Source organism: Heterodontus francisci, chromosome 6, assembly GCF_036365525.1.
Source record: "Heterodontus francisci isolate sHetFra1 chromosome 6, sHetFra1.hap1, whole genome shotgun sequence".
Lineage (NCBI taxonomy): Eukaryota > Metazoa > Chordata > Chondrichthyes > Heterodontiformes > Heterodontidae > Heterodontus > Heterodontus francisci.
Genome location: NC_090376.1, coordinates 30150331 through 30170088, shown reverse-complemented (window position 1 = coordinate 30170088; position 19758 = coordinate 30150331). Strand labels below are relative to the sequence as shown.

The window sequence follows — 19758 nt, the reverse complement described above, 5'->3', positions numbered from 1 at the left end:
AATTATGTGAAATATTGTGAAAAGTACACAGTGAGCAGATTTTAGGCATGTTTAAAAATATTACTATAGCATTTGAAAGCACTTTAACATATCTTAAACACCCTGGTTAAATAAATTCACTGCATCGTGTGGAACAAAGCCAAACGGGTAATGGATGTGTATTGCATTCACTGATTTTAGCTGCAATAGTCTAGAAAATGATACAACCTGCCTCAGCACTCCCGGATCTAAAACAGGAAATATCATCCATTGTTTCAGTGCCTGATCACTATCCATTGACCTTCTGCTGGAAAGAGCATAGGTATGGACAATGCATGAGGAATGCATTAGGATTAGTTGTGATGCCCTCCTATTATTGAATATTTTGCCAAAATACATTGTACAGATTTGTATATGAAGGGTGGCGAGTTGGCAAGCTGTGAACTTCACCCCTGCCTCCACCCAGCCCCCAAGAGAGAAGAAGGGAAGATGAGAATGAAAGTTGCAGGAGAGGGGAATTACTAGATTGACATGTTGAAATGCACAGTATTAATGAACTTTACTGTCACCTTATATTTGTGTGTCCACATGAATCAGGACGAAATGCACACGTGAACCACATCAGCCTCTCTCTCAAAACATACAGTTGGACAGTTACTTGTCTCATCTTTTCTTATTTTACTCACTCTACATCCTCATTTCCTGAGTGGAAATCACCTGGGTTCACAAGTAGTAAGAATTAATTTGTCTGTACCAAAGACACAGCCACAAACATCAAAAATGATTGTCTGCCAAATAGCTTTACAACTAAATCTTAATTGGCACAAACCCATCCACTTACGTTTCGGATTTCAATTTATTTTTAAAACACAAGTGGAATATCTTCAAACGCTCACTTTAATCATTTGAATCTTGCTCTGGTATAAAAGTTCATTCATCAATGTTCAACCTTTCCTGAACTCTGTACAGCTTTTGCACCCAGACTCTCATGTGGAATTTCCTGATGTCTGTATCATCTCTGCATTCAGCTCAAGTCTGCAAATTAGCTTACAAAGGCAACACTAGATCCAGATGTGATGGGAATATATTTACAGGGTTTTATGTTCAACTTTATTGTATATCTAATCAGCTGCAATTTTATTCCAGTTAACATATAAGTCATTAATGATCAATTCAGCAGTGTCACACCTACCCCTACCACCAGGAGCACAATGATACAGAACCATAGAAAAATTTCAGCACAGAAGGAGGCCATTCAGCCCATCGTGTCTGCGCCGGCCAAAAGATCTAGCCAATATGCAAACTCCTTTTAGAGAAGCACTTCATGTATTACAGGTAGGACAAGTGATTTATCATTCAGATCAGCTCAGAAACTGTCATCTTCACTGTCTCTGGCCGGGATCTAACCCTTGGTGGACGGGAGCCAGCCACTGACTGAAAAGTTGGTGGCAAACCCGCTTCCACCTGACCTGGGGATCCAACCCATATTTTGCGGGTTCCTGGCCTTTAGTTGTTCTGAGGCGGGACTTCCATCTGCTTGAGACAGATAGTCCTCCTAATAGAGCTGCCGGCCAATCAGCAGCGCCACTGGGAGCGGCCACTTAAGGGGCCTTGATTGGCCTGGGGCAGACGGGCCATTTTTCGCCATGCTGCCCTGCGTAAAGTGGCGGAAGAAGCGGGAGCGGGCCAAGAAGGGCAGCCCCGAGCCTCCCGCTCCATTTTACTGACCTGAAATGTTAACTCTGCCTCCCCACAGATGCTGCCAGATCTGAGTATTTCCAGCTTTTTTTTTGTTTTTATTTCAGATTTCCAGCATCTGCAGTATTTTGCTATTATTTTAATAAACATATAGAGAGTCTGACATGCTTTGGATTAGAAATTACTGTCAATTACATTATCCTACAAATGCTTAAACGCACTCATACCAAATTCCTCTTTCCACTAGTTTAGCCGAAATAGTAAACACATTTGTTGAAAATAGTGCAGAAAGGAATCTGGAATGGGTGCATTAATGTTCACATGGCAACCACCACACCATTGATTTTTACCTTACGATCCTGCATGGTGGCATAAATTACAATACAATTTTCTACCATTTTTATTATTCCACAATACAGGGCACACATCATAAAACATGGGAATGAAAGTATACAAAGATGTGCAATAAAAACTTAAACTAAAAATGACCTATTTCTTTTAAATAGATTATTCACCAAACTAAAAATGAATGTTGCCTGGCTTAACACCAGCTACATACATCAGTGCGCAGCTGAATTATTATGTCACCTGCTACAAATAAACAGCACAGCAGGAAACTGCACCTAAGTAAAATTATGTAATTTTATTAAAGATATTAAACATTTGTCCCTTGCTTATTGAATTCATTTTCTATTCTAGCCTCATTTTTAAAATTTGTTTCTACGTCTCCACTCCATGTCCCAGTGTTTATCAAACCTTTACCCCAGACAAGAGGAAAAATAGGCTAGATGACAACTTGATTCCACTCTGAAACACTAGATATGAGAGAATGGTCCACAGTGATTCACCATCCAATCTTCCCCTTCCATTTCTGGGAAATTGCCTGGCATCCACCTGGCACGAAACCCAAACTGCACAGCTGTGATCACACATTGGGAATCACAGGCACAGTGCACTGTCACCTTATGGCATTACATGCTGGGACATCAATGCACTGTACTACATATCAGTCAGCTTTAATTTTATGTTCCTTTACATCACAGTAAACTATCTAGTCTATTCACATCATTGACATTAGTCATTCCAACAAGGAATTTCCAAATTTAACTGGATAGTTTCTAGGGATAGGGAGGGGAACGACCATAAGTGCACGTGTACCCGATATGACAATTACACATAATGTTGCATCTTCCCATGCACAGTATTTGCATCAGGGAAGCAATTTCATTATTAATTTGGACAGCATCTAATGCATTATTTTGACATTTATTTTTTCAATTTATTGCACACCAGAGAATACAAACTCAAATGCCAAGGCTCCCTTAAGGCAACAGATAAATGCACCACATACTAAGATACTGAGTCACAAAACAGGAAGGTCCAAGGCTCAATCGTCAGTCTGTGCTGGGTTATTTGATCTTGGTAGGCAATAATGGGTAATCTAATCTGTCTGAAGTGTCCCTGAATTAGAAAGGGTGGAGGGGAACCAACAGCTAGGATTTAAACTCCTGATCATGAATTCAAGTACATTCAACACCACCTTGCATTTATGTAGCAGCTTTAATGTAGTAAGCCAAAGTTTCCTACATCATAACAGCCTATCTGCTTCAAAGTTATGAATTCTCTGAAGTACTTTGAGACATTTCTGAGAAATGTAACAACTTACACAAATGCTTGACTTTTCCTAAAATTCACAGGTCGCTGTTATCCATGGATATGTACCTCAACATAAGCTGCCCCCTCCAGTAGGGGAGAGATGAAAATTCAGGGGAATGGGAAGGACAAATAAGGAAAGCACAATTGTGTTCTTGTCTATAGATATGAAGAGATTTTAATGCTGGCTGCAAGAAGGTGTGTTGTGATATTGCTCCAAGAATACGTAACAAGTATAGACAATCTAAAATATAACTGCAGCCTGTCTGAAAGAAAATGATGCAAGACCTCTTTTGGTTCAGTATTGCTGAGCTTGAAACAATGCACGAGTATTATATTGCATCTTTTCAGATCAGCTTCTCAAAAACTCGTAGTGTGATACTGGTAGTATGCTGGGGGTATAAGTTTCAGTTCTGCAAATAAAAGCTTACTCTGCTTTGACCCTTGTGCAGTGACAGATGTCTTGGTTACTCCAGTGAAGTAGAATGGGGCAGATTCACAGCTCAGAAACCAAGCTATCAAAAGGGGCATAGCACAGATGTCAGTAAATTAGATCATGTCACCACAATGATGTCCCTCTGGTGCTTATGCAGTTCAAAGGTTGCCTGTTTTGGGAGTCAATTTTGATGTGCATTTACACCAGGCTAACACTGGATTAAAACTGTAGCGAAACACCACAGAAGATCACACACTTTCACACTCTAGTTTCAAGAGACAAAACCCTTTTTTAAAAAAAAGTGGAGAGGTAAGAATTTAATAATCCTATTGAAATTGCTGCTTCTATTGAAACTGAAGCAGTGTTAATATTCCAGAAAGACTGCTACCACTGTTTCATCGGCAGTGTCCTTATGATGTGCTCCTTAGAAGCAATCGCCAGGCCTGACATTTTGACAATGCAAAAAGGACTTTAAATTATGACTAGTACACCTCCCTCTTCCTGTCACTATGTAAACCCAAACAGCAAAGCACAATGAAAATATATTGAGAAAATGACAGAATTTGCTAGTGGGAGCACAGGAGAGGCACCAGCAAGCCTAACAAATAATAGGGAGTGTCTTGCTGGCTATAAACACAACCTTGAGATTTTAAACACAAGGTTCTCCTTTGTTTTCATCACCATAACTCTTCTATTGTGTTAAAACCTTGTGTAGTTATGCAAGTACTTATTTGACAACCCAATAATGACTTACTTAACTAGTTATTCTATAACCAAAAGTTTAAATTATTTGATTCAAGAGTCTTTTACAAAAGGAAATAAGCAAATACATTCAAAAATTTCTTATTTTTGAATGCCATATTACACATAACGCAAACTCAGGCATGGAGGTCAGCAGAAAACACAGAATTTCCTGTCCATTAAAATGAAAGGACAGAAAATCCTGCATGGCCCATTGACCTTGGTACCTAAACTTTCAACATGCCCTTCCATAGCACACATATCAGAAATACAAAGTGGAAAATAGATCCTATAATTTTGGTAACTTTTAAAAGTTTTAACCATCTCTCCAATGGCCTAAAATAAAAGCAGAAAATGATGGAAATGCTCAGTAGGTTAGCCAGTTGCAACTAAAGGTAATTGATCGGAAATGTTAGCTCTACCTGCTTCTGCCCAATCTGCTGAGTGTTTCCAGCATTTTCTGCTTTGATTACAGATTTTATGTGTCTCCAGTATCTTTCTTTTTCTTTCCTCCAATGGCCTAACCTAATATGTTAAGGGCAGACCTCAAGCAGGGAAAAACTGGGGCATTGCAATCAATTCAGATCCCCTGCGTTAGATCTGAAGAGGGAAAGGGAAATCAGCTTACGTTCACCTTGCTGTTCACTGTCCAGCGACTCCTGCTGTTCATGAGGTCCAAAACAAGATCAGAATCCTCTACGATTTTTTCTACAGTCAAACAAACATTCTAACAACACTCACTGCCCAGGCTGAAAGTGTTGAATGGCTAATCACACCCATGAAGCCACACCCCAACACAGCAAGCAACTAGCAAAGAGGAAGAAAACTGGTGGAAAATTAATTCCTATTACAGATCAAGAATTAGTTTTTTTTAATGTTTCAAATGGCTCTCCTGTCTAAGGTGTAACAGAATTAAAGGCCAGGAAAGTCCTACAGTGTATTCCCAGTTTGTACAGAGTAAAAAATCTTATTCAGAGTGGTAGCTGCAGTAGCAGCACTACAATTTACCTCAGTACTCCAGACTGGGGCGACGTCTGTGGAATATCAGTTATCTTCCTACTCCTGATAGCTATTCAGTGACCCTGATAGAAAGTACGTGTGTGAACATTGAGTGAGGGCAGAATCAGTGAGTAACCTGGCAATACCTAGTTTCGAGACTCTCACATGGGCACTTGGTATGGTATTAGAGAGCAACTGACACCCTTGGGCACAATGCTTGTTTTCTAAACGACATGTTCTAGGCTCCAGTTTTATTTTCTTCTTGTTGAAATTTTTGGAAAAATATATTTTAACATTTCATTACACAAGGCAAGCAGTATTGAAGATGGCATCCTAAAACAGATAAAAGAGCTCTGATGAGGGGACTCCACACAAAACATGAACCTGATTATTTTTCTCTGTTCACACCAGCCTGCATTGTATTTCCACTTTGAGATTTTAATTGAGCACCTCTATAGTTGGGATCTTAGAAGTACACTAAACTCCTTACAGCAACACTGCTGAAACGAGGTCCTTTATCCCTACACTAGAATGGAGGTCTAGGATTCTGCCACAGCAATAAAGCAACTAGTTTTAGCAATGTAAACACTAGAAGCCAGCACACAGGTGTGGTTTTCACACAATCCAAACTAGAGAAACTCGACATAAAATTGCCTCGAAAGAATGTTCCTTTAATTCTATTAACAAATCAGCAGTATTTTGGGGCACTGTTGATGTGGAGTAGCTAGTGGTAAGCAGCTTCTGTCTGACTTTATATTGCAGAAAAGTGGGGGAAAAAACCACTGGGTGTGAACATACGAGTGGCTTACCGATACAGTGAGGTTTCTCAAAGAAATTAAAATAAGATTTTATGTTTATAGCACAAGAGATACAAAACAGATTTTTTTTTAAATGCAGAAAATATAGGCCAACAAAAAAGCCATTATCTCCACTCCAGTAATGTGCAGTGTTTTCAAATCACTGTGAATCAACCTAACTTGAAAATGAAGTGATCTGACGTTTAATGGCTGACAACACAACTAGCCAGTCATGTATCAGTTAGCGTCCTTTTCATCTGAATGCAGCCTATGTGCTAGCAATCAGAACTGTACAATTAACAGGCTTTTGCCATGAAATTAGTCCAGCTTGCGTTGTCTCAGAATTTCAGCTTAGATATAGAAACCAGCTGCAGTGCTTTCCCCACACCACACGCATACCTTCTCTGGTGCAGAAAACTGCTGCTGCGGTATCCCTCCAAACAAAAATAAACTCGAGAAGACTCTGGTACACATTAGCATTTTTATTCAATCGGGCTAGGAGCGCCAACCAAATCTGATCTAACTAATTATACCTGTTCTCGTGGGGATGCACAACTGGCTGTCTATAAATAATTTTTTTTTTTTAAAAAAGCTTCATGCAGTGTACAAGGCCCGACAGTATGTGTTCCACTTCATTAAAATACAGTCCTCAGAAGCTTGTGTTGTAATAGGGTTTATGCTATAGTGAAGTTTCTGTAGTACACCACAGAGCAAAACGTAACACAAAGACAGAATAGAAGCAGAGGCCTGGAAGCTGTCATTATTCCTGTGAGCAGTTCACGTATCTATTAAGTACAGAATAATAAATATCTGTGAGTGAGTTTCTGTGTTGTAATTGAGTCTCACGGGTCATACGATGTTCATAAATCGCTCAGTTTTTAATTATGCATATTTTTCCCAGTTTTCTCCCTTGTCCCACAAACATGCTGACTCATGCTTAGCTATGTACTGGGTTATAGCAGCCCTGCAGTTCCTCACCCAAGTGGCTACTATTCTTATCCAAGCCTAGGCAGTAAATAGGGTTGCCAATCTTCCCAGATGATCCGGGAGTTTCCCAGAATGAAGTCGGTTACAATTTGTTATTTTTAAATTCATCTGCAGAAAAGTACAGAAATGACCTAACTAAATCGCACACCAGCTTGCACGAAAAAAGTTGGGGTGGGGGTTTCCTTCATTGCAGGATGTATATATTCAACCGCTTTCATTGCATGTATTCTGAAGCTTGCTATTTAGTATTAAGTGCAGTCTGCTCCTGCTTGATCAGCTGAAAGGGAAAATTAAAATGGTTTTGGAGTATCTAATAACTCTTCTCACTTTCTACCACATGTATGTGTGTACATGTGTGCGTGCCCTATCTCTGTGACCTCCTCCAGCCCTACAATCCTCTGAGATCTCTGCACTCCTCCAATGCTGGCATCTCGTACATCCCCAATTTCCTTCGCTATACCGTCGGCAGCCCTGCCTTCAGCTTCCTTGGCCCCAAGCTCTGGAATTCCCTCCTTAAACTCCTTTAACACTCTCTCTTCCTTTAAGTTGCTGCTTAAAACCTACCTCTTTAACCAAGCTTTTGGTCACCTGTTCTAATATTTCTTCATGTGGCTTAGTATCACATTTTAGTTGATAGCTCCCCGTAAAGCATCTTAGGACATTAATGCAAGTTGTTGGTGATGTCCGTGCGCACCAATTTAATCTCAGTTGGTAGCAGGGGTTTTGTGTACACAAATACCACCAAAAACACAAATTCCAGTTGATTGTTTTCCCCAACCCTTGACAATTGTTTCCTCTTCGAACACTTTGACCCACAAGCACCAACCATCCTCCCTTTCCTCCATTATCAAAATGAATATTCTTTGTGTGTCAGCATCGACAGTGAATATTCACAGGTTATTTGACCCTTTAGTAGGGTTGCCACAACTCCAAGATTGTTCGTCAATCTCCCAGAATGAAAGATGAAGCCCCCAAGCACTGCTGCTAGCAATCCATTTGCGCTTCTTGCCTGTGTACTTACTTCGCCTGCTCACAAGCGGCCACCTGCTTCTCGAAACCTCTTGCACTCCAACTGCTAGAGCACCGTAAACAAAAGGGGCCCAACCTTTATATGGTATATGCAATAACACTGGCAAAATGGGCAAGGGATGCAGTCAAATGCAATACAGTCAACTGTCACACAGTCAAACATCCAAGACTACGTCTAACCAGCTATCTGGCCATACTGCGCATAGCAGCCAAGTCAAAGTCATTACAGCGCAGAAGGAGGCCATTTGGCCCATCAAGTCCATGCCGATCTGATTCTATCTATCCCAATACCCATACGTGCATGCTTTCAAGCAGGGATCAATCAACAGCAATTACGACAGGAAGCCTTTCCCTTCCCCAGCTAAGAGGTGCTGAAACCAACTGTAGCACCCTAAATACATGTTGCCCTGTTTCTGGGTTTACACACCCATCTATTTAAATCACCGTTAAAGGGAACAATGGATGACAGACTATGCTATGTCCTTGATGTCCGATTCATTCATAAAGAGAAATTAATTCCGTGACTTGATCACTGAAGTATTATCACAATGCTGAGATTATCCCACGATAATCATTTGGTATGGACAGTACCACATGCCATCTACAGTCAACATAACATTGATCATCAAAAATACAGTAAAACTGCTTATATATATACACACACACATATGTATACAACTATCAAGGTAGCAAGCTGATCATAAAATTAAAAGTTTGTTCCATCCCCACTGACGTCACCTAAATTACTCAGTAAGGTTATTGCCTGCTAACTTGTAATCATGCCAGAAATTCCACTGTGCCAATTCACATTTGTTTTTCAGCTGTTTAGTAGAACTTGTTTTCTCTCAAAAAAAAAGTTGGATGTCAATTCCTGGTCTATATCCTGGTTACACACAAAAATAGTTTTTATTATTCACAATCTTATTGTTTAAACAAGATTGTATCTGAGAATTTTTAAATTTACAATCCAACAAATAAAGTTTAGGTAGCAGCCTCAGTATTTTGTAGTCTCATCGAAGTTCATGGAAACATGCACGTAACCTGCAAGATTTTCCAGTAACGGTATTGATTTGCACATGTAAATATAGATCTGAGATTATGAACATGTATCATGCATATTAAAGTCTGTACACTTCAGGTAGCCAGCTTTTACAAAGTCTACAACCAGACAGATAGCAAGATTAGGGGAGGGCAGGGGTTGGGTTCATGGCTTGAGTTCTGAGATTTTCTTTGCTAATGGCAAAATTTTGAGGAAATTTCGATAATTAAAGCCTCCACTTTACAAGCCACAGGAAGAGGTCAGAAAAAAAATGACTTATTGGAAGAAACGTTTGATGCCTTGGTTTATATTTTTTCAGAGTCAGTTCAAAAACTATATCAGTGCAACTTGTTTAGTTTTGAACTGTGTGCACTGCTTTTTCCCCACAAAGTGGGGGAGGGGGAAGGTAGTTGGTAGAATTTATTTTGAAATTAGTTTGATTCATTGTTATACTACATTTATATAGTGATATATAGAGCTAATCATATGACATGAATTTGAATATATTTAGTATAACCACTTTTAGCACTAAGATTACTTTTCAATAACATCTGGTTTGTTGTACATTATACTAGTCACATTACCTCAACATCCTATTCAACCCTGAGCTGAGCTTCCAACCTCATATGAGATTATGAACAGATATTTGGTCATCGGTCAAAACCATGGTAGCCACATGACAAAATTAGTGCACAAACTAGCATTTAAGTACTGCACTTCATAAGCATATCAATGGTATTAATGCAACACTGACCTTTAACATTTAGAGTTAGATTTCATTTTTTTAATCCAAATTCAAAGTTTAGATTTTTTTCATCAAAATTTAAATCATTTCAATCATTATTCCCATTATCGTCTAAAAGTTTTGCACATCCCATATAAAGATGGAGGAGACTGAGCTAAATATAATAACTTGCACTCATATAGTTGAAAAACAGGTTAAGGCACTTCACAGAGGGGAAACAAGACAACAATGGGCACTGAGCTGAGAAAGTGTTATTAGGAGGGATGATCAAATGCTTGGTCCAAGAGGTGGGTTTCAAGGAGGGTCTTAAAGGAGAGAAAAGTAGAAAGTTGAAGGGGTTCAGAAAGGGAATTCCAGACAATGGGGCCTAGACAGCTGAAAGCATATCTGCTAATGGTGTGGTGAAAGGAGCATGGAATGCACAAAAGACAGGGTTGGAGGAATGCATAGTTCTCAGATGGTTTTTTGGCTGGAAATGGTTATAGAGTTAGATTGAGGGCATGAAGGGATTCATACACAAGGATGAACATTTTAAATTGGAGGCATTGTTGGGCCACTAGTCAGTGCAGGTTAGCAAGGACACAGTTGACAGACAAGTAGGACTTGGCACAGGATAGAATCTGAGCAGCAGAGCTTTGGATGAATTGATGGTTCAGATAGGGGAGGTGGCCCGTTGGCCAGGACAGCAGTAGAATAGTCGCATCTGGAGATGACAACTATTGGATGAGGCTGAAGCAGATGGACTGAGGAAGGGCCGGAGAAAGATAACATTACAGACGTCAAAGTAGGCCTTTGTGATTTTGGATCGGAAGCATATCTCGGGATCGAATAGGATACTAAGGATGCAAACAGTCTCATTCAACAGGAGACAGGGAGCAAGATGGAATCAGTGGCAGTGATATAGAGTTAGTGATAGGAGCTGAAAAGGACAGATTCAGTCTTACTGGTGTTTAGCAGGAGGAGCTTGTGGCTCATCCAACATTGCATGTACAAATAGCAGTCTGACAATGGTGGTGGGGTGGGGGGGGGGGGGGGGGCGGTCAAGGGAGGTGGTGGATTAATAGAGATGAATGTCACCAGTGTACATCTGGAAGCTGACTCTATGGGCAGGATTTTCACTCCCAAGTCCCAATCCTACCGTTAGGATGGAATGTGGGTAGGGAATCCAGAAAGGCTGACGGTGGGACACAGACAGCGCTTTTGGAGGAGGTGGCCAATCAGGCGGCCGTCTCCTGGAGCCCAATCCAATCCAGAACAGAGGGTGGGCTAGCTCCTGAGTCTGGAGGACCAATAGGAGGCCATCCAGCAATCATAGATTGTCAGGCTCCCCATCAGAGATGGACAGAGATGTGTTTAGGGAGGTGCAAGGACATCTCCATTCTTGGTTGTTGGCTACAAAATAGGTAAGTCAGAGGGCCCAAAGGGTTAGGCCATCGGACATGAGGGGGAAATCACACCACAGTAACAGGCATTGCCGCGGTTGCGGCTGATTTTTGGAGCAGTGCCTTCCACATTGAATGGTGCCTCCTGCTCCGATGTCTTCCTGGCCTGCCACCACGATGCCGCCTCCTCTTTATGGACGGACTTGAGACCCTGCATATTTCCCGTGCTGTCTCTCAAGAATTGCAAACTGCCCTTCACCAAGCTGACAATTAGCTCGCTTGCATGCTCAATTACAGACCCACTATCGTCAGGTGACTTGCTGCCTCTTGAATCCTTTCCAAAAATCACAGCATCTCCGCCAAGCTATGAAAATTTGGCCCCACATCTGTGGATGATGTCAGCAATAGGCAGCATGTAGATGAGGAATAAGGGGGCAGGAATAGAGCCTTTTAGAGCCAGAGGTAATGGTGTAAGGGCAGGAAGTTAAGCCAGTGTTGATGCTTTTGATACAGTCAGACAGGTACAAGTAGAATCAAGGTGAGGGCAGTCTCAATAAGCTGGTCAACTGAGTGGAAATGGTGGAGAAGAATGGTATGGTCCATGTGTCAAAGGCTATAGAGAGGTTGAGGAAGATGAAAAAGGATAGTGCACCATGGTTACAGTCACGGAGGATGCAATTTATGACTTTGCTTAGGCTGGTTTGGTCAAAAACTTATTGAAGGAGACTAGAACATGGAGATGCAGGAAAGATGGGCATGGATTTAGAAAGTGACAACATGCTCAACGAATTTGGAGAGGAAAGGGAGGTTGGAGCTGGAGTGGTGGTTTGCTAGGGCAGACGGGTTGAGAACAGTCAATTTGAGGAGGAGGAGGATGACAGCGGCTTTGAAAGGAAGGGGAGCAGTACCTGAAGAGAGCAAACAATTTAAAATGTCAGTTAGCATGTGGACCAGGAAGAAAGTTGGTTGGTCAGTAGTTTCATGGGAATGAATTCAGGGGAGCGAGGGGTGGGTCTCATGGAACAGATTAGCTTGGAGAGGGCATGATAGGAGGCAGAAGGGAAACAATTATATTCAGTATGATTAGGAAATGGATTAAAGTATATAGCTTCTTCACTTGAAGAGCTCATCTCAATACAGATTATAACTTCTGCTATATTATGTCAAGACGTATTAAAAACCCTTTTGGGTAGATTGACTGAAAAAGTTGTAGTTTACTGGATTCTACTTGGGTAATACATTTGGAAAATATCACCAAGCACAGTTATAGCCCGTCATTATTTCAACATACTGCACATCAGAAAATGCCATATTGGTTTGTCACTCTCACATTCCCATTTATTCAAATTGGCTCCAACATCAACTGAATTCACAAAACTGATATTTGAATTGAAACAAGTGATTTCATATATTAAAATTACTTAGGGGATGAAGTCACAAAAACATTTTGTGAATATTCAAAAAAATATTCATATATGCAAGCACTACCATCATTATGATTTACTTTATTTAAGATTAACTAATTAAATTTGTAATCAAATATTCTATCAGCTATCAGATTAACTGAGTATTTGGAGCCTATATCTGACATCTTACAATACAAGACATCAGAACTTTAATGAGGACGTGCTCTCAAATCAGCCTCCAGCTCATTTTGGATTATATCCTATTTTTTGAATTTGAATTATTTAGCCAATGCACACCATTTCCCGAGGCAATAAAATTAAGACAGGCATCCACAGGAATTTGTGCGAGTCTCCCAGATCACAATTTCTCAGAATATGGGAACAAAGCCAAAATTTCCAGAATACAAACGAAGAATGTCACATGGGCCAAGAAAATCATGCACCAACAAAGTAACTACTGAGCAAAAGTGCTGTTATGACAACTCCCAGAAATAGATCCATTGCCAACTTTCTTTCCACTCCTTCTCTTCAGCACTGATTCCTATTGGGCTATAGTGTAACAGGTGAGAGCAACCTTCAGGTACATCCTTAATGTAGCCATTTTTCAGTGTGCGAGTTTGTGTAGTTTGCATTAGAAAGCCACTCAACCAGAGATAGCATTACAGGAGAACCCAATTTTGTCTGCACGACATCCACGTGAATGCACTTCCCAGCCATGTCATAAGATGAAATTGGGAGAGCAGACCACAGTTGGTTCAATTCAGGGAACTGAGGCTAAGTAGCAATCCACTTAACAAGAGAGAACAGATGCGAAATTCCCACCAGCTTGTACAGTTCAATAACACAAGCAGTTAATTTACTCAGAGAGATGGAACAGCTCAAATAAAATTGCTGGTAACCGGACTAGTCAGTGTGGCATATTCATAAGCAATGTTATGGAGCAGCAGGACACAGTTAAGTCCCCTCTGCAGCAAATTACTGATCTCAGCCAAGTCATGCGTTGCACTCAGACCAGGTGCCTTTGAACAAAACAAAACAATCAAATGGCAGGTTACCCACGGCTACTTGAGAATACCTCTTAGTAAACAGCCCAAAACCTGCACTTGCAAAAGCCAGATATCAACTTGTATGCCTGTCCTCTAGGCCAAGCATGGACACAGCATTGAGAGGAGGAGGAAAATCAAACAAGAGTTTAAAATACTAAAAAAAATATATCTTGGTAGTCGCACTGTTACCATTATAATATCAAGACGACATGTAAAACAAATCGATAAGACTCATATCTAACACTGTATTATGACGCATAGTACTGTCTGACTTGGTGGTATGACAAGTACTGACTAAGTTCTGTTATCTATCATCAGTTATGTGATTATGTTTCAGCACTTGGTGAAGCCCTGGGTCCTAATATCTGAAGCTACATATTTGTTACAGAAAATGTAGGCCAAAAATATGGCGCAGTCATGCTAGAATTGATCATTTTTCAAAGAGTTTTCATAGAAATACATGGAAGTTACAACATGGAATCATGCCATTTGGCCTAATCAGGCCATCTTGGCACTTACCCTTCACACAAGTTAATAAATTCTAATTACAATTATCCATCCTGTTCCCTTCATCCAAATTTAATCTTGAGCGTTGACATAGTTTCTGCATCAATCACTAACCCTGTATGTGAAAGTCTCAGACTCAACTGTGAAGTTTCTCCTCCTCCCCCCGCCCCCCCCGCCCCCACCCCGCCCCCCCCCGCGCCCCCCCGCCCCCCCCCCCCGCGCGCCCCCCCGCCCCCGTCCCCCCCCACCCGCCCCCGCCCCCCCCCCACCCCGAGTAAAGAAATTTCTCCTCATCTCTATCCGAAGTGCCTTCCCCCTTATTCTGAAATTGTGTCCCCTGGTTCTAGACTTCCCAACCAGGGGAAACATCTTACCTGCATCTACCCTGTCTATCCCATTATGTATTTTGTAGGTTTCAATGTGATCACCTCTGTACTCACTGCTCTGATTTTAGTCACTTGTTCCCGCTATTGGGGAAAGCCCCACAATAAGTTTTATTGAACCCACACAACAATGTAAATGGTCAAACTTTGTACATGTCAGCAATATTGGGATCATATTAGAGATTACCCTGCTCATAGTAGGACAAAATTGCGACACAACCCAACTGTCACCATCACCACTGTCATTTATTGCTATTAGGACCAGGTGAAATTTCCGCAGAAAGGGAGCTGCTTCTGACAACATTGCTGAGTTTAATTTACTGTACAGAGATACCACAGCTGCTACTGGAAGCAGTCCTGTGAATTAAAAGGGATATACATTTCTGGGTTGATTTTGAGGGTGAGCAGCAATTGTTCTCAATCTATCCTTGATTTACATAAAGAACTCAGTAACTGCAAACTATTTTCAATCCTGTGGGTGCATGTTGGAAAATGACTTAACAGGTTTAGGTCTGACAGGAAAAAATGGGATAGTAATCAGAACATCCCTCTAAAGGTGCTCATGCACAAGGTTAAACCAAGGTAGCAATGGGATCCTTTGGCAGGAAGCGAGGGTTTCAAAAGATATACATAGATGAGGAAAGCCATTCAGCCCATCTTAGTTCATTCAGATAAAAGGAGTTACGATTTCTAACAAGACAGAATCTAACTACCTCCCCATGACATTTAATGGCATTACCATCGCTGAATCCCCCACCATCAATATCAAAGGGGTTACCATTGACCAGAAACTTAACTGGACCAGTCAAGTAAATACTGTGGCTACAAGGGCAGATCAGAGGCTGGGAATTCTGCAGCGAGTAGCTCACATGCTGTCTCCCTAAAGCCTGTCCATGATCTACAAAGCACAAATCAGGGGTATGATTGAATACTCTGCACTTGCCTGGATGAGTGCAGCTCCAACAACACTCAAGAAGCCGACACTACCCAGGACAAAGCAGCCCACTTGTTCGGCACCCCATCCACCACCTTAAACGTTTACTCCCTCCACAACCAACGCACAGTGGCGGTAGTGTGTACTGCAGCAACTCACCAAGGCTCCTTCCAAACCCAAGACCTCTACCACCTAGAAGAACAAGGACAGCAGATGCATGGGAACACCATCCTGACTTGGAACTGTATCGTCATTTCTTCACTGTCGCTGGGTCAAAATCCTGGAATTCACCGCACCTAACACCACATGGATGCCGTTCATGCTCACCATCACCTGCTCAAGGGCAACTGGGGATAGGCAATAAATACTGGCTTTAACAGTGACGCTCACATCAAGAATGAATTTTTTAAAATGAGCACCAACTCTACTAAGAGTCAACTATTGACACTATTTTGGGAGTACTTAACGTGGCTCATTTCTCTAAGCTCCAAATAACAACAGAAATAGGTCATTCCCGTAACACATCAGCTTTTTTTTAAATTATTCCAGGACTTATAGTCCTACTACTTTATCTGGCAGTCCACACCATCTGTTTTTCACTCTTGGCTTAAGAACCTCTTGATATCAGTACAAATTATGTCTTTAACTAGCTTAAATCCATGCTCATTTGTACAACCTGTGCAATTTAGTTGAAGGTAATTTTACAGATGTCTTTTTTATATAATTTACTATACGTTTTCATAAGATTACTTCTTAGTTGTATTCTTTCAAGGCTGAAAAACCCAAATTCCCTCATCTATCTGCTGCACGATACTAGGAATCAGCCTCATGTCCCTTTGAACTACCTCCAGGACTTGAATGTCTCCCTTATGTCTGTGACCAGAACTACAGTACTACATTTTGAGTGTAACTTGCTTTGTTTACACCTGATTGTTTTGACAGTGTAGTTCAACATTCTATTTGCTTTTCTGATTGCTGCTTTACAGCAAGTCTACCAAGATTCAACTCATCCTTAGCTACTGACACTGTTCTTAGAGTGTTTATGTTGCACTTATGTTCTAAGTTTTTCCATTGAGAAATAACTGAAATAAGACATTCATGTATCATAATGCTTTTGAAATTTCAGTAAAGCAAGGAAATCTTGATGTTACTTTTCCAGCTGAAAGTTTTACTGCGAGAAATTTTTTTTAAAACTGGTGCTGGAAATATGAAATAATAATTCGGGAAATGCACAGAACATCTGTCAGCACCTGAAAAGAGAAAAATCGGTTAGTGTGTTTTTTGCTCTTATTAAGTGCTCTGCACAAAACATTAACCTGTCTTTATCTTCCACATGTTGATGGAACTCTGCATTGCCAGCACTTTTTCTTCCATCGGGTAGGTATGGTTTCCCCATGTTGTCTAAATGCTTTCCATCTGCTCAAATTATTCTGCACATTAACTTCAACTGAATGTTTTGAACTTCTCGTCTTCTACCCTTTGAAGGCCTCATCAATGGTTCATTACAATGGCTGATCTTTTACAACTAATTCTTTAATGGTATAAAAATTGTTGAAACCTACTATTTGACACAATAGTAGGTTACTGAGTAAAAATCCATTGCAAATAAATGAATAGGTAATAACAGTCATCAACCTTTTATAGTAAAAACCACCATTAAAGGGTTTAATTAAGCATTTCTTGACATGGAAACGTAAATAACTAGCGTACAGTTTTTTTTTAAAAGTAGCTCGAGTATAAAAGATTCATGTGTGTTACTGGCAGTTTATTACTTCCAAGGAAATAGTCGTGTTTACTGATCTACACACATATCGCAGAAAATACGGTACAGCCATGGTAGCCTTCATTGGTATCACTCTCTTTGAACAGTTATTATTTGCCAGTACTAGGACTGTTGGAGACCCTAACAACTCAGCATACAGCTTCACTGGCATGACAACATTAAAGATAAAGCCCAACTATAAATAAATGCTGTGTCTGAAAACTATTCACTGTTTGCTCAGTTCTTTAGCTGAACTTTCTAAAATAAAATGCATTCTTTTGCTTGAAAGGTCAGTATTTTTTGAAAACACGACAATTTTTTTTTGTGTGGGTCAATCTATAGCCCTATGAAGCACTGATGTTTTGTAAACAAACAACAATTTCAGCTGATGTGTTATTTTAGAGGAGTAAGATAATTCTAGGCAAAGTGATTATATTTCTGACGTCTGTAAAGACCACCAGCTAGATTTTCCTCTTTAGTCATAGAGTCATACAGACAGAAACAGGCCCTTTGGCCCATCGTGTCTGTGTCAGCCATCAAGCACCTAACTATTCTAGTCCCATTTTCCAGCACTTGGCCCGTAGCCTTGCATGCTATGGCGTTTCAAGTGCTCATCTAAATACTTCTTAAATGTTGTGAGGGTTCCTGCCACTACCATCACTTCAGGCAGTGTATTCCAGATTCCAACCACCCTCTGGGTGAAAACATTTTTCTTCAAATCCCCTCTAAACCTCCTGCTTCTTACCTTAAACCTATGCCCCCTGGTTATTGACCCCTCCGCTAAGGGAAAAAGTCTCTTCCTATCTAACCTATCAATGCCCCTCATAATTTTGTATACCTCAATCATGTCCCCCCTCATCCTTCTCTGTTCTAAGGAAAACAACCCTAGCCTTTTCAGTCTCTCTTCATAGCTGAAATGCTCCAGCCCAGGCAACATCCTGGTGAATCTCCTCTGCACCCTCTCCAGTGCAATCACATCCTTCCTATAGTGTGGTGCCCAGAACTATACACACTACTCCAGCTGTGGCCGAACTAGCATTTTATACAGCTCCATTGAGTATGCAGTGAAGGTAATCTGCACCTGTGGAGTGAGAAGTTCACACAGGTTTTCTGTCCCAGACCATTTGTATGGTGTGGGCACACTCCCAGCGTGGGTTCAGTACGACCTGTCAGGGGGAACCCGAGGGAATCCCAGAATTGCAGGTCTCCATCCGCTTTTTTCTTCCCATTGTATCTAGGAAATAAGTGGCTCCAGGCACAGGATAGAGAAAAATCTCCCCTTAATGTTTTATTTGACAGCAAGGCTATATTATAAACCTGGCTATTAAATGTATACTAATTTCATCTCCCTCGAAGGTTTCTCCTGAAGGCAGTGACTTATGCTGGAGTACAGGCAATCGCAACCTTTCAGTACCTCACCCAAGGTACCATATTTTATTTGCAAGCATAGAAAGCAAATGCTAATTTGACCTCTACAGCCAAGCATGACAAGTACTTCCAACATCGGGCTGTAACCGATAGCAGCAACCATGACTGACTTTTACTTTCCTGGCTCAATAACCCCGAGACTAGTTGAAGCAAGCTTTCTGCTCCTTTAGCAGAAACTGGGTTAACTGAGTAAGGAGCTTGAAATGTATCTGGGATTCCCCAGGTTAGAATGGATCAGTGTGTCACATCACTCAGTACCACACACCATGTAGTTACTCATTCAGCCATTCAAAAAGAAATACTTCAAAAGATATCAAAAATGTACAGAGAAATGATTTGTTTTTCTGATCATTTTTAAGTGACAAGTGGGGAAATCAAAAGAATGTAATAGAGCTTTAACAAAATGATAACTTAAGATTTTTTTTCCAAGTGAGAAATTTGCTACAGTTCCTCGTGTAGGCGCATGCGCCCAAACCAAGACGACAGAGAATTGATGGAAATCGGGCCTCAGGCCTCATCAACATACCCTGTGCAAGTTGGTCGTACCTCTAAAGGCAGCTCACGCGAGAAAAGACATCAATATCGCATTCCTATCTCACTGTTGTAGCGGGGAGGGAAAGTGGGATTGCCATTCTTATGAATTGGGGGGGGAGCACTCCTGCTCCTCCATGGCTCTATGAGAACGTTAAATATTTAATTTGCCTTTATTTTATTTTTATTTATTTAGAGATATAGCACTGAAACAGGCCCTTCGGCCCACCGAGTCTGTGCCAACCATCAACCACCCACTTATAATAATCCTACACT

At 40.9% G+C, this 19758-nt stretch overlaps 1 protein-coding gene across 5 annotated transcripts in view; it reads right to left on the bottom strand.

Annotated features, from left to right (window-relative positions):
* LOC137371215 (F-box-like/WD repeat-containing protein TBL1X) overlaps positions 1 to 19758 on the bottom strand; it is a 375589-nt gene that overhangs the window by 320981 nt on the left and 34850 nt on the right. The window contains exon 1 of one of the 5 annotated variants that reach the window (XM_068033401.1): positions 5136 to 5205. The exons of the other annotated variants lie outside the window; for them this stretch is intronic. The gene's annotated coding sequence lies outside the window, so the exon portion shown is untranslated. Of the gene's footprint in view, positions 1 to 5135; positions 5206 to 19758 lie in introns of those variants that run through there. 5 annotated transcript variants of the gene reach the window in all.